The following is a 16,322-nucleotide window of genomic DNA, read 5'->3' as shown; positions in this document are numbered from 1 at the left end:
GTCGTCGTTTACTTTTTACATTTTGAACTTCTTCTAGAGAACCACTGAATGGAATGAAACCAAACATGACATGAATGTTCCTTTTGAGGTGCTGACCAAGTATTGTTACTTTGTAGCGGATCCATCATCCAAGATGGCCGCCAGCGGGGGGACTTAGTTTAACATAGGACCCTTTGGGAAATACATACAAATGTTTTCTTTTAGAGAACCACTGAATGGAATAAAACCAAACATGGCATGAATGTTTCTTATGAGGTGCTGACCAAGTGTTGTTACTTTGAAGCTGATCCATTATCCAAGATGGCCGCCAGCGGGGGACTAAGTTTAGCATAGGACCCTATGGGAAATACATACAAATGTCTTCTTTTAGAAAACCACTGAATGGAATGAAACCAAACATGGCATGAATGTTTCTTATGAGGTGCTGACCGAGTGTTGGTACTTTGAAGCCGATCCATAATCCGAGATGGCCGCCAGCAGGGGACTTAGTTTGAAATGGGACCCTATGAGAAATACATACAAATGTCTTCTTTTAGAGAACCACTGAATGGAATGAAGCCAAACATGGCATGAATGTTCCTTATGAGGTGCTGACCGAGTGTTGTTACTTTAAAGCCGATCCGTAATCCAAGATGGCCGCCAGCGGGGGACTAAGTTTAACATAGGAGCCTATGGTAAATACATACAAATGTCTTCTTTTAGAGAACCACTGAATGCAATGAAACCAAACCCGGCATGAATGTTCCTTATGAGGTGCTGACCAAGTGTTGTTACTATGAAGCCGATCCATAATCTAAGATGGCCGCCAGCGGAGGACTTAGTTTAACATAGGACCCTATGCGAAATACATACAAATGTTTTCTTTTAGAGAACCATTGAATGGAATGAAACCAAACATGGCATGCATGTTTCTTTTGAGGTGCTTACCAAGTGTTGTTACTTTGAAGCTGATCCTTCATCCATGATTGCCGCCAGATGGGGACAATGTTTAACAAAGGACCCTATGGACAATACATTCAAATGTCTTCTTTTAGAGAACCACATACTGAATGGATTGAAACCAAACATGGCATGAATGTTCCTTATGAGGTGCTGACTAAGTTTTGTTACTTTGAAGCTGATCCTTCATCCATGATGGCCGCCAATGGGGGGACTTCCTTTAACATAAGACCCTATGGGAAATACATACAAATGCTTCTTCTAGAGGTGCACTGAATGGAATGAAACCAAAACATGGCATAAATGTTTCTTATGAGGTGCTGATGAAGTGTTGCTACTATTTACTGTTCAAGATAGACACCAGGATTTTTTATTAAATCACAATACCAATATTAATCAAATTTGGCCTCACTCATTATTAGGGTATCTGTTATGATTTTAATCTATTTTTACATGATTTCCAAAACCAAAGTAGAATCAGGTGAGCGACACAGGCTCTTGAGAGCCTCTAGTTAAATATGATTAAAGGAGAATCCCAATGGTCTTGAATGTTTATTCTATTTTCATGATTTTTCACAAGGGAACGTTTGAGGTTAAATGTATTCTATTTTGTCATTCTTTGCTGGACAAGTTTTATATGTAGGTAAAAAACGAGGTTCCAGTACTAATGGACAGTATTTCGGACTTAGGCCACGTGCTTCAGATGTTGAACTATCGTAAACAGATGTCTGTTTACGTTCAAAATGGACACATCAATTCCACTGAAGACAAGAAACTGATTGGAACGCTGATTCAGAAAGGGTTTCAAATCAATGATGTAGATTTAATTTTTGTAGAATCAAATTTCCAGTCTACACAAGAGCAAGCCATACAGGTACACGCAATAATAAGAGGATTGAAACATTAATTATTATGATAATTCGATACTATAAATCAAAACAAAAGGAAAGAAAGGAAAACGTGGAAAAATATTCATTGTAATTGTGTTTTATATATTTTTCTTCACTGTAATTTCTGTTGATGTTAACAACCTGTTTGAATTAGATGAAATTTAAAGCTTGATGCAAGGTGTCGACACATGTATGCTATATAAAACACTGTATAGAGATCTCCTACTATTATTCCTTGAAAATAATATTAACAACACCAATTTAGTATAAAAAAAAAAAAAAAAAAAAAAAAGGAAATATCTGCAGTATTTGCAGTTATTTCCACTTTTGCGTTGTCTTTATATCCACGAATTAATATGGATCACATAAGTGTCTTACCTACTTTTCGATATAACTAATGATGATAATTTTTCTTAAAAGGTAACATTATATGACCATACACCATTTTCGTGGGATGAGGAGTCCAAGTTCATTTCATCAAAGACGGTTTCTGTGTCAGTGGGAGAAGGCAATACAACAAACTCAGCAATACCATATAAAATCAAACTCAGAAATACTGATTTAGTACCGACAAGAAAAACTATCAATGTAGCCATTCCTGTAGATAAAAACGAAACCACTTCACAGATGCTGATGTATAAAATGTACTGGAAGACACCTTCAGATAATTTAATAATCAGTATAAATAACGCCATGGACCACCTTAATCACACTATTTACATTCGAAAAAAAGAACATCCAACGGAAAACGAATATGACTGGATGAAAAATACAGAATCTAGTAACTGGTTGGGCACCAACGAAATAATAGTAATACTGGACGGTGGACTATACACAGCACCAACAAATGTGTATATTGGAGTCTTTGTTAAAAAAGGTATATATATTTAACTTGAGGGAACAGAAAAAAAACCTCAAACATACGTGTAATAGTGTGCATTTATTGGTAATCACTGAGGTTATTTAAGTTATTTCTTGTCTTCATAAGACTAATATGTTATCACCTCATTAAATTCCAATGAAAACTGACGAGAACACAACCATGCAAGGGATGTTGTAGTTTTAGATGCATGATTTTCTTATTAGTTGCTATTGGGTTTGAACTTGAAGTCTGTAACTGCGAGTACTCTCAGATTTGTACTTAGTGCCTTTTTGTTTGTTTGTATGTACAAGTACCCGTCCACGTTCACTCTGTGTTTTTGTTAAATGCTTTCAATTTGTATCCATCTGATGAGTGAAGCCTTTTTCAAATGATTTGTATAGTTTGTTCATATGTTGTATTGTTAAACCACTGTCCTATGTTAGGAGAGGGTTAGCGCCTTCAAACTAGTTTTAAACCCACCACATTCTGTCTGTCAAGAGCCTGTAATTCAGTGGTTGTCGTTTGTTGCTGTGTACAACATATTTATTTTTTCGTTCATTATTTTGTATTGATATAAATTAGGCCGTTAGTTTTCTCGTTTGAATTGTTTTTACATTTGTCATTTCGGGGCCTCTTATAGCTGTCTAAGCGGTATGGGCTTTGCTCATCGTTGAAGGTCATACTGTGACGTATAGTTGTTAACCTCTGTGTCATTTTGGCTTTTGTGTCTCATTGGCAATCATACCACATCTTCTTATTTTTATTAACGTTGAAAAACCAATGAAGTAACTGTTGAAATGAAGATAACTGCAGACAGATTGTAATATGCGATCAAAGCTTCTTAAGTAAAATATAATACTAAATACTTTTATAGCTTACCATATGGTATTGGTTTTGCTCATGTTGTCCAGGGCCGTGTGGTGATGTGAGTTTATTTACGTCGACGACACGTGTGTCTGGTGAATAGTTGTCTCATTGGCAATCATACATCTTTTTATGTTGAGATTAATAATTGTATTGAACAATTCAAAATAACATAATGTGTACAAGACAGAGTAGATCAAAGTGAGTACAATGAAACACATACTTTAAATAGATATTGTTTAATCAAATTTATATCGTTTTCGTTCGTTGTTTTGTTTATAACATAATAATACTGTTTTTGTAATGACAGAAGCATCTTCCTTCCCTACATTAACCAGGCGAAGATGGTCACTGAGTACTTCTATTGTTGAATATGAAATTATCGGTGCAACGGTTGGTTGTAGAGTTTGGGATACTGCAAAGGAAAATTGGGACAAAACTTCATGTCAGGTATGATTATAGTGAACTCTTTTTCTGTTTTGATTGATGTAGTCCTACTTAAAATGGGTATTCAGTCCTATTGGTTGCACTCTAACATTATGCCCTGGTTGCTCCTGATAGGGCCCATTTAAAAATGCGTATCGCACGTATGTCAAGACTATATCACTTTCAAAATATATGTAACACTCAGAAAAGTGTCCGATTCCCCCAAACGTGTCCACATAACGTCACTGAACTGCAAAACATGTCTAGTTGTAAAAGGGCGCCAAAGCGTGTCATTTGTATAAACGCCCAAACGTGTCCATTTTTTTTATTAAACACCCAAACGTGTCCATATCAAGCTTAATTGTTTTCTTTTACTGAAACTATCATTCGTGTCCATATTATAAATACGTAGTTTATTTGGTTATTGCTTTTTCATTAACGTATATTCATTTTACTATTTCATTAAAAAATAGAAATACATTACTTTAGGTCTTTTTTAAACTGGCAGTCTAACCTGGGTAAAAGTGGGGGCGTCAGTTTCGGCTACGTTGGATCCAGGCTCAGTTTAATTGTAGATATTAAATTAGATACCTCTATGTCCCATTCTCTGTGCATTAAAACCTTTGTAGGATTTCACTCTTTCATGGTGATATCAGTTGTATATTGGAAGGCAACGTTTTTTTTTAAATTTCCGCCAACGTTTTTTTTTTTAATTTCCGCAACTTTTATTTAAAACGGCCTCTATTACATAACAGAGACTGAAGTAGTTTCTTACTGAAGTCATTTAAAAATTGGTCTTTACTCGCTCTTAATTTTTTTAGATTAAAATCCCAACTAGTGTTAATCCCGAATAACCGTAAAAATTTAGGCCCAATCCTAAATGTCCGGTATGATGATAGAACTTATCTACAGTATTTATTGTTAACATGATGTCGTTCAAATAATGCATGACATATTTGGCACTGGACGTTATGTCTCTTGTTCGTGTGTCTTTAGTGATGCTCGAAACCTACAATTCATTAAAAAAAATCTGATAACCATGCAGTTTATAATTTGAAGAGCTTTTAAAATATCAGAACTGTTGAAAAAATGGAAGTCAATTCTGCTGATGTGCAATATTCGGATTAATATAAAAGGCATCATCGGAGTTTATTAGTAAAAAATAATTTACATAGAAAATGATTATTTCAACTGTACTAGAATTATTTGTATGTTCGCTCTAAATGAGCATGAAATACTTGCAACTGGACAAGTAATTTCAGTCAAAAGTTAGTTCATACCGGTATGTTACAGATTAAATTTGCAATTATGATAATCATTAACAACCGGTATCGAACAAACTAATGCTAATAAATGACCACTTAGTCAACTGTGTCCCCCATCGTACAATTGCCGTAAACGTTATTGATTTCATTTAGAACATACATGTATTAGCGCTAAAAGACGTGAGACGTTCTGGCGTTTTCAGTGGACACGTTTTGGCGAATAACAATTATCGGACACGTTTGGGGGTTATGAAATTGGACACGTTTGGGCGATATCAACTTTTAAGGACACGTTTGGGGGAAATAGACACGTTTGGGGGAATCGGACACGTTTGGGGGGATGGACACGTTTGGGAGTGTTACATATATACAAGAAGCCACAGTGATAATTTTTGTCGCAGACATCATGGAATGTTTTTTTGCATAATCGTATTGTTAAAGATCGCGACAGTTGTGTGAAGCTTAATAATAACAATTAACGAAGCAGATTTATAAGTATTAATAATTTTCAAGCAATGGAAACTAATGATTATGAACAAGTTGTCCCAAAGTTAATATGCAGTCAAGTTGTCATATCTTTGCGACTGACATGATTAATTACATACATTGCTTGAATTTTCTGTTGATGAAGAAATTATGGATAAAAAGATTAACCTTCCAAAGACAAAGTTGACCTTGTGTTGGTTTACGCAATCCTGTTTAGTGTCCCTTTTGGTTTGTAACTCCATGTGTATTGTTACATTCACGGCTTTCAAATGTATGGATTTAAACGTTCCAGATATAGGTCAATCCTAAATCGCACTTCGGAGAAATTTATAAAGTGTTATTTACAATACTTTTTTTTAATGTAATGTAAAAAACGAACCAAAGAAAACAAAACGAGTAAAAAAAAATCAAAATTCGAGAGAAAAGTAACGGAAATGGCAAAAAAACATAAAACGACGAAAAGACAAACAGCAGACTATAACACACTACACAGAAAACTAATAACTGAGCAATACAAACCCTATAAAAACGAGTATGGTGTCAGCTACTCCGGACGGGGTTATACTCATAGTGTTTATGAATGGTGCTTTATACACTCATTTTGTCTGTTATTTAGCTTTCTGCAGCATCAACCATCAATGAGACTGTTTGTGAATGTTCCAGTCCACCCGGAAACAGTTTTGCCACAACTTTCTACGTGCCTCCAAACACGATCGATTTTGGAAGAGTTTTTGAAAAGTTTGATTTGAAAAACAATGCAGTGGTGTTTGCAACAGTTGTATCACTAGTACTGTTGTATATTCTGTTATGTGTATGGGCATTCAGACAGGACAGAAAGGACCACACAAGGGTAATGTAATTGGCTTACTTTTAAAATATTTGACAAATTATGTATATTTTCTCGAAAAAAAAACCAATATATGTAATTGGCAGTATTCACAATATTTAAAGTAAATGATAGCCTAGGTTCAGGGAAATGAAGTCAAATACAGTGAATAGCAAACATGCAAACACTAGTAACGGGTTTTACTACTGAAACGGTCATTTTAAACTGAACAACTCTTAAATGCCTGAATTTACCGTAAGGAAAAATGTCAAGATCTTTTTCAGTTGTTCAGTACATGTTCAGTACACTAACTATCGCGATCGATTAAGTACCAGTCAGTATTGGTTTAGGTAATTAAGAAAAAACGCGTAGCTTTAAATCCAGTACTGTTAAGTACATTTTAGTACACGTCAGTCATCGATAAAATAGTTGATTGGGAATTTTCAGTAGCATCCAGTACCAGGTAAATCTATCAATTTTGACATAACATTGTTTGTGCAGATTCATAAGGTTTGTCTCCCTTTATTCGAGCTTGTTTGTAATACCCTGATTTCTCAATTATATTCATGTCCTTCCGTGAAAATTTGTTTGGTTTGTTCAATTGTCCAAAATAAAATATATGTGAGGATTAAATGAGCATAAATTACAACTAAAATGAAATATGTTTTCGGAATTGCGTACAAATTTACCTAGCTTTAACGGCTTTCGGTAAAATTCTACAACTTTTAACCTTTAAAAAATGTATACTCAATTGATTAAATCGGACTTGACAATTTTACCTTGTTATTGTAAAAATCAATGTTAACTGTAACTATGACATGTAGTTTTATGAGATTAAAATTCATTGAATATCATTAAATTTGCAATGTATATTTGTTCATGTTTTAATATCAAATATACTCTATTGCAATCATAAAAATATAGCAAGTTTTCAAATGGAAAAAAATATTGATGATCGAAAATAACTTTTACATAAAAACTGTAATGTATTTTCCACTTCTTTTTGGTAAATCATATCTATAAAGATTATGTTCCATAATGACAGGAACTTTTATTCGAGGTCTGTAAAAATACTAGACACAAAGTTTTATTTATACTTCGTTAGTTAGCATTAAAAAAAAACGAAATTTATAACAGTTAAAGAATATTGTTTATACAGCATAAAACATAAAAGGCTCCTTAATTCTCCATTTGTTGCTGCATAATGAGTCGCTAAAAAACGACGATTTTCAAATAAAATGTCCAAAAATAGTTGTCAAATCCGTGATTAACATATAATAATAGAAACATAATATAAACTGTTAAAATGAAAGAATAAAATTCTTTAAACGATTAAATTAATTGTCTCAAAACTTTTTAGAGGCTATTGTTGAGCTGCAATTTAACTATATAAACTAGTTTTGTACTTAGGTCCACTCGATTTCAATTCGTATACTGAATCAACATGAGCAAGAAAAGATCTCCAAATTTTTCCGAAATCGAAATTCAAATTATGCTGGCCGAAGTTGAAAAACATAAAGGTATACTATTCAGCAAGCTGTCAAATGTTGCGACAAATAACATTAAGAAGACGACACGGGATGGTATTTGTACAAAGATGAATTCTTCAAATACCCACCACCAAAGAACAGTTGAAGAAATTCGAAAGAAATGGACAACATATATGAACAACGCCAAAAAGAAAGTGGCACACAATAGACGAGAGGCTAGAAAGACAGGCGGAGGTCCTCCCCCAGAAGACATTTCCTCCATGGGAGACCAGGTGGTAGGAATTATTGGAGACACGCTTATAGATGGAATAGACGGAGGAATATATACAGCCTCTTTTAAAGAAACGTCGATGGATTTGTCGATGCCGTCATGTTCATCTTCAAGAAGGAGCTCCTACTCTTCAGCAGATGAATCAGGTAATTTGTTTATTTTCTTATAGTTCTTGTGTAAAACAGAGCGACAAAAAGGGGAGGGAGGTGACGACATGATTGGTTCGACATGCCTGTCTTTGAACTTGCTCCGTTCGTGATGGGATTGTAATGTTTGCCACTGGATGTGATCATTAATTAATCGAATTTTGGCTTGAAATACATTTATTCTTCCCGTTTTTAATGATTGTCCTTTTTGATATTTGAAATATATTTAATAACCATCTGTTCTTGATTCAACTTTTTGATAATACACTGAAAACAAAGAGATGTGTGTGTATATAGACCACAACGTCTCACACACACACACACACACACACACACACACGCACACACACACAGTAATCACCAAAATATGTCAATCAACGTTATTCTTTTCATGCATTTTGTCGATTCAAAAAATTGTCTTTATGAATTAGCTTAATGTTTAACATTCTATTTCAGAACCATCAATCAGCGGTGCTAGTAATAGAACTACGTCAACCAGAAATATTACCACCACTGCTTCGACCATGGACGATAGTGATTCTTAGCAGCTGATTCTAATTGAGAGAGGAAGGTTGAATATTGAAAAGGAAAGACTGCAGGTAGAAAAGGATACACTGAAATTGAAAGAAGAAAAGATGAGGCTGCTGAAGGAGAGACTTACCGTTGAAAAGGAAAGACTTCGCGTAGAAAAAGATAAACTATCTGTTGACTGCCAACGCCTTCAGCTGGAACAGGCCAAAGAAAAGTTGCGTTTTGCCTAACTTGGTATCAGTTTGCAGATTCCAGAAAACTCAGATCGAGCCAGTGATCACGAGTGATACATTGCTATTTCTATCATATTGATTAAATATACTTTTTGTCATAGTTCAATTTTGAATAATCATATAGTTATCATTTCAGTGAATAATTTACCTTATTTCCTTTGACAACTATAAGTATACAATGATAATTTCCGTTGAAAACTATAAGTTTACAATGATAATCGCCATACTGGTTTGTGTCGCTCAATCTTTGGTTTTCTATATTGTGTTTTGTATACTCTTATTTGTCTTGGACATTTTCTTTTTCTTTTTTGCCATGTCTTGTCAGTTTTATATTCGACTTGTGAGTTTGAGTGTCCCTTAAGAATCCTTTTCCTTTCTTTTAAACCTAAAAATTGTTAAATTCCTTTGTACCACCAAATGAAATTTTATTGGTTATATGTCTGTGAGATTGTCATCCAGGTATCAGAATACAAGAATAAATGCAATGAACAACCCATTAGTGATTAAAAAAGAAGGATAAGAATATTTTTTTTTATTAATTGTTGAATCTGTTATTAATCAATCTAGTACGAATAACTGCACCATCATTTTGGATACCAACATATTGCTGTCCACCAATGTTTCCATGATCTCTTGGATAATTGTTTCCTGGAGGCAATGGAATTCTTTTGTAAATACACATGTTGTGTAGAACAACAACAGCTACTATAATGTCACAACATCTAACTGGGCTGTACAACAATGTTCCTGCAGTGGTATCGATACATCGGAACCGAGATTTCAACACTCCAAAACTCCTCTCAACAGCACATCTTGTTCTCATATGGCAACTGTTGTAACGTTGGTCCTGTCTTGTTGTTGGGTTTATGACTGGTGTTAGGAACCAAGGTCGAAGTGGATATCCACTGTCCCCAAGAAGCCATCCATCGCGTATGTCTCCGTCTACTAAACATTTCACAAAGCCTTGAATTGCGCAATGCAAATGAGTCATGTGTACTACCAGGCCACTTTGCCGCAATGTTTAAAAACTTCAAGTTTGAGTCACAAACTCCCATTACATTAAGCGAGTGGTATTTTTTTCTGTTTACGTACAAGTGTTCATCAACAGCTGGGCTTTTGATACGCACATGAGTACCATAAACAGCACCAATAACATTTGGAAAATTTGAAATGTCATAAAAAACCTTGCTTTAAAGCTTGAAGAGATGCTTGATCTGTGGGCATCGAAATGTATTGATTGCATACATTTTTCAAACATTGTGTGACGTCACGTGTAATAGTAGAAACACTAGCTCTAGAAATACGATGGACATCAGCATTAACCAGTTGAAAGCTCCCAGTCGCATAAAATCTTAGGGCTACCATTATTTGTAATGAGACAGGAAATGCATTGGACCTTTTAGTCGGCCTAGCGAGTTAATTTTGGAACATTCCACAAAGTTCTAGAATCATTGGTCTTGTAAGTCTATATTTACGTACAATATCAGCATCGTCCAAATAGTCTAATGGATTGTCTCTGTCCCTAAACACTCTGTTTCGGCGAATATTATTCGCTCGTCGTCTTACATGAACATACACAGCGGCCTTATTTGTTGTTTTTATTTCAACTGAGGACATCATGACTCTTAGGACTATCCTAAGACCATCCTAAGACACCTATTCATATATCCTAATTTTAGGACCAAATTTAGGACATATCTTAACTTAGGAGACTTTCGTTAACCTGACTTAGGACTAAGACGTGTCCTAAAACCATCCTTAGACACGTCCTAGTCCTAAGACCGCTTCGTTGACACGGCCCCTGGTCATTGAATTAGCCTTAATCGGTCACTAAAATTACGGTACGTCTAAAAGCCGCTCAGGACCTCCTGAGTGCACTCAGAACATAAAAAGTGCACTCAGGAAATGTAAGAGATGTTTTAGTGTGCGTTAAGGGTATGCATTCGATAGATAATTTAATTTTTGATCTTATAATTTTTGTTTTCATAAAATCAATTCAATATTTGAGAAGTTATTTAAGTTTTTATCGGCATGCGCCGTATTTTGGGATATGCATGACCGATGGTCATATTCAATACCAATTATCATGTTGATCTTTAATAATTAGGAGTGTCACTGTGATTAGTGATGGTAATAAACACATACAAGTAAACTTGGCAAACAAAAAAGTTTTCTTTTGAAAAATGATAAACATACTGAATTGCAAAAATGTTAAATAAACTTTTCGTTTTGTTTGTAATTATTGAAGCCAATTGAGAAATCTTCACAATGTCGGGAAATTTTCCATTCAATTTATTTCATTTGAAAACGTTAAAAAAAATATCGATTAAATTTATTGCCAAATGTGACGTCCTTGGGGATCAAAACCCCGTTTTAACAGCGTTTGTCTACTTTTGTCTATTGCCGAACATTCTAAAACATAATGAAGCTTGTCGCCAATATCACCGGAATTACATAAAGTACAAATAACATTTTCTCTCTGATTATTTTGCCATCTACCAATTTCAATAGAAATTTTTGTGTTCAAAGATCTAAATCTACAAAAAGAATCACTATGTTTGTCATATAGAATATCAAAGTAGGCTTCGCAAGTTAGACTGTTTTTGCATAGTCTTTAATCGTTCCCCCCCCCCTAAATTTTTTGTACCCCCTGATAGTGTTGAACATTATTAACAGACAGCTTACATATGCAAAAAAAAAAGAAACTCATTCTTGTCCAGTAATACATTTCTTGAATTTGCAGCACTTCATATGATCAAATCTCATATAGTAAGATTTTATTTCTTATTAAAATTGTACTTGTCCAGTTTTACAAGCCTTAGATGAATTTAAATAAATTCTGAAATATTAATTTATCTCCGTTTTCCTCTCAGTTTCTGTCATTTATCATATTTAGGTATTTTTCTAATAATCAAAATTGAGTTTTTTGTATCACACTCCGTGCAGTGTGATACGAGAAATATGTCTTCATGCAAGAAATATATAACAGGTCACGGTCATAAGATAAACTGTATGAAAATGCATTGAAAGGGAGTTTTTATTGTTTTCTTCATAATCGTAAAAATGCACTACGCATAAAATAAATTTTATACATGTAACATGAAACAATTCCGAAACAACTTAAATGTATAATTCAATTTTATTCAAAACACTGTTCTAACAAGATGATATTCATAAGCAATAAGTATGGCATGCCTGAACCACTTTTATAGATAATCCCAGATTATCTCAGATAAACTAGGATTATCTCACTATTTTACATTAAGCTCAGATAAACCGGGATTATCTCGATTTTTTTCAGATAATACCGGTTTATCTCAGAATTTTAAGATAAACCGGGATTATCTCAGCTTAATGCATATTTGAGATAATTCATTATATTCCTCACAAAATAAGATAAATAATTAAAAAGGAACCAATAGAAAGCCACGACACATTGGAGGAAAATTTCATGGTTATAAGGGATGAGATATAGAGACAATGGTGCATCTATACAGATAGAGAAGAATGAAAGATAAGGATCTTACAGGAAACGTTTTAGAACGTTTAATTTTCCAACTTTGATAAAAAAAATCGATTTATTCAGGATGTACATGTATGACAAGTATATCGATAATAATGGAGATCAGAGGGATTGAACAATTTAGAAGTTTGTCTTGAGAGTTTCTTTAAAGAGAATTTGCATGTTATATTCGTATTTTTCTTTATGAAGACAGTGAAATATGTTACATAAATATGGCATCTGCACACTTAACTAGGACAAATAACTAAAATGTTGAAATAAGTTTAGCAAAGTTGAAATACACCATTTCGAAGTTCTAAAGAGTTTCCTTTTAGAAAGTTGTAATTTTATAAAAAAAAATATCACGCGCCGTTATTCTTTCCGTAATTTATCTCTATTAAAACAGTGAAAATATGGTGCAGGAATTTATCATCCATTTTATTGCTAAGTCACTTAGTGTTACATTTTAATACTTATTTAGTAAGTTGAATTATTAAAACAACCAAGATTATTTCAATTTATTCTTCGCAATCTGTTTATATAACCCCCCCTTAAAACATATTTTTTTTTATCACATATTATTTATTTTTTACTAATGTACGTCATACTTAATTGTGTCATTTCTATTTTAAGTTATTTTTTTTATTTAATTAATGAAAAAATTGTGTAAAATTCGGATAATTTTAAACATTTTTGACATTTTATTACGTTTTACAATTTGTATTTGTTAAATAGTTATATATTTGTATATATAGTGTCTCATAAGCCAGTCTAGGCTGAGTATTTGTCTTATTTTATTGTTATGCAATGTATTTTATATAACCTGTATAAAAATCTGTAGACAAGTATGTGACACTTTAATAAAATAAATTATTATTATTTATTATCATATAATAAAATAATAATAATTATTATAAAGTTTTTGGTCAATTAGATAATCTAATCATGATGATGACAAATTCCCAATACCTGAAATATTTATTACCTTACAACTCTATTATATTGTAAATCAGTTCTTTTTAAAACGACTCGTGCCCAGTGCATAATTAACCATTAAACAAACGCTGTTAAAACGGGGATTAATCCCCAAATGACGCCACATTTTGCAATGAATTAGATCTATATTTGTTAATGTTTTCAAATAAAATAAACTGAAAGGATTTCTTAGATTTCTCAGATGGCTTTAATATTATAACAAACAAAAAGAAACGTTTATTTAACATTTTTTGCAACTTTTATCCTTATTTTTGTTCTAAGAAAGCCTTTCTTGTTTGGTTAACTGTTTAGTAATATTTTAAACAGTAATTCCACAAAATATAAAAAAATGTTTTATAGATTTCAGTATAAAATAATCCAACTGATTGTGTGAAAAGATAAGTCCTTCCTTAAATCTAATCAAAGAAACAGTTTTCTTATCACTGGATTGTGATTTTGTGTCTTGTGTTGAAATATGCTAGTTTTCGAGTAAAAAGTGATTATTAGAATAAAATATTAGAGAAAAATATAAAGCAGAAACAGTAAGAAATAAATCTTTCAAAATTTCTTTTTCGTGCATGAATTAATTTATTGTTATGAACAGTCTTAAAAAAACTTTTATTACGTTTTTCCTGTTATGTCAACATTTATTGAGGGCAGTTGTTATATATTAGCAATATAACAGGTAAAGCTTTGACACTCATGTCACCTGTAATTACATTAACCTAGAAAAATTAAACTTTTTGGTTCAAGATTTAGAAACAGAACGAAGAGGTTTTCTCCTGTTTCTTAGCGAGTACACATACATTTAGTATTTCCGACAACGTACATTTATTGATTATATCCTACAATTTATATCTGGCGCTTTAAGGTTAAAGGCATATACACTCTTATGTATTTAATTATTTTGAAAACAAAATGAAAAATTATGTCTTATGAATAACCATGATGAAATAATTGTTTTTTTTCCATAATTGAATCGTGCATTATTTGTGTATTGGATTTAATTGCATTCTCTCTACTGTTATCTCGATTTTGTTTACTGAAAAATGACGAAGTAATGAAATAGTTAAAATTGAATATTTTACAAAACTTTGTCACGATAAAAAAATCAAAACAGACTGAATAAATTAAAATATGAGAATTCAATGATTATCGATGTCGAAATTAGCCGTCGGTATTACACAGTCAGTTTGTGTAAAAGAATTAGCTATACCAAATTTGTTTACTATGTATGTACAAAGTATATGTATATTGTAATTGTATAATCAGCCCTTCTGTATATTATTTGTTTTTTTAATTGATTCAACAAATTTCGCTTGTCAAGGTGTCAATAACGGTGATGTCCACACCACGAGTAGTTTGATATTAACATGTTAAATCGGACACAATAACATGTGCGATCTATCAATATATAAGTAAAAATTGCGTGCCGTGTGCAGAATATCGCCCCTCCTCTGAAAAAGGACGTTTTTTTTATATAAAATCTCGCAAAATTACGACCCATATTTTGGCACATCCCCTTCAGTCATCCAATAATAGGAAGTGAATTCGCCACCCCCATGGTTTCAAAGAGAAAGTAAAACGTCAAACGATTCTCGTCCAATTAAAACACTCGTTACATTGTTCTTTGGTATATTTAGAATCCGAAATAAACCTAGATTTTCTCGAGAAATGAGATAATTGATTATCTGAAAGTGAGATAATTAATTATCTGGAAATACATTAGGATTATCTGAAAATTGCTCAGAAAAACCTAGATTTTCTTAATATTTTGAGATAAACCGGGATTTTCTGCAGATAATGAATTTGCTGTATAATCTGAGATAAACTAGGATTTTCTCGGATTTGAATTAAGCTGAAATAATCTTAGTTTATCTGAGATAAACTGGGATTATCTGAGATAATCCTAGTTTATCTGAGATAATCCTAGTTTATCTGAGATAATCTAAGATTATTTAATAAAAGTGGTTCAGGCCTGCCATGAATAAGGATAATCCAATCAATTTTGTTGATTGGATAATCAAGGCTGAGTAGTAAATGTTGTGTAATCAATGACACGTGCCATTATCTTATAAAAATTATAAATATCTCTAGAAGTTTGTTTTCAAAATCTACCAAAATTTACAACTAAAATAAACAGATTGCAACGAATACATATATCCGTCATGTGTGCACATACGATAACTATAAAGAGTCCTTGGTGCACGTTTAAGTCCTGGGTGCACTCAGGAGGTCCTGAGCAGTGTTTAGACGTACCCCTAAAATTAAAGTGCTTTTAACGGCATTTTCAATCAGTAAGAAACACTTGAATTATATTTTTTCATTATACAGTATATTGCATTTTACTGGTCAATATACATTTGTACTATAGGTTTCTAGTTGTCGTTATTCAACTTTATTAATCTTAAGATATACATGTACATGTATTTATAATATTTTTAACAAATTTAATCATTCAAATATGAAAAAGGTCCCATTTGCTCATATAGCTTCTCATGTAATTTGTTCATAGGGACCGACCATTAAAGCGGGTTATGTTTTTTTATCTGTTTTGTATTCTTTGTTAACATATACCTTTTTGTCTACTATTTTTCTTCAATCGATAGAATTAAC

At 32.8% G+C, this 16,322-nt stretch overlaps 1 protein-coding gene and 1 pseudogene across 2 annotated transcripts in view; one reads left to right on the top strand and one right to left on the bottom strand.

The window, feature by feature from the left end:
• The window catches only part of LOC127708011 (uncharacterized), a 174,800-nt gene that overhangs the window by 27,648 nt on the left and 130,830 nt on the right, over positions 1-16,322 (top strand). The gene's annotated exons all lie outside the window — the stretch shown is intronic.
• On the bottom strand, positions 9,762-10,353 carry LOC127708021 (putative nuclease HARBI1; annotated as a pseudogene).

This window comes from Mytilus californianus, unplaced genomic scaffold, assembly GCF_021869535.1.
Source record: "Mytilus californianus isolate M0D057914Y unplaced genomic scaffold, xbMytCali1.0.p SCAF_7, whole genome shotgun sequence".
NCBI classification, from domain to species: Eukaryota; Metazoa; Mollusca; class Bivalvia; order Mytilida; family Mytilidae; genus Mytilus; species Mytilus californianus.
This window is presented reverse-complemented; position numbering and strand designations above follow the sequence as displayed.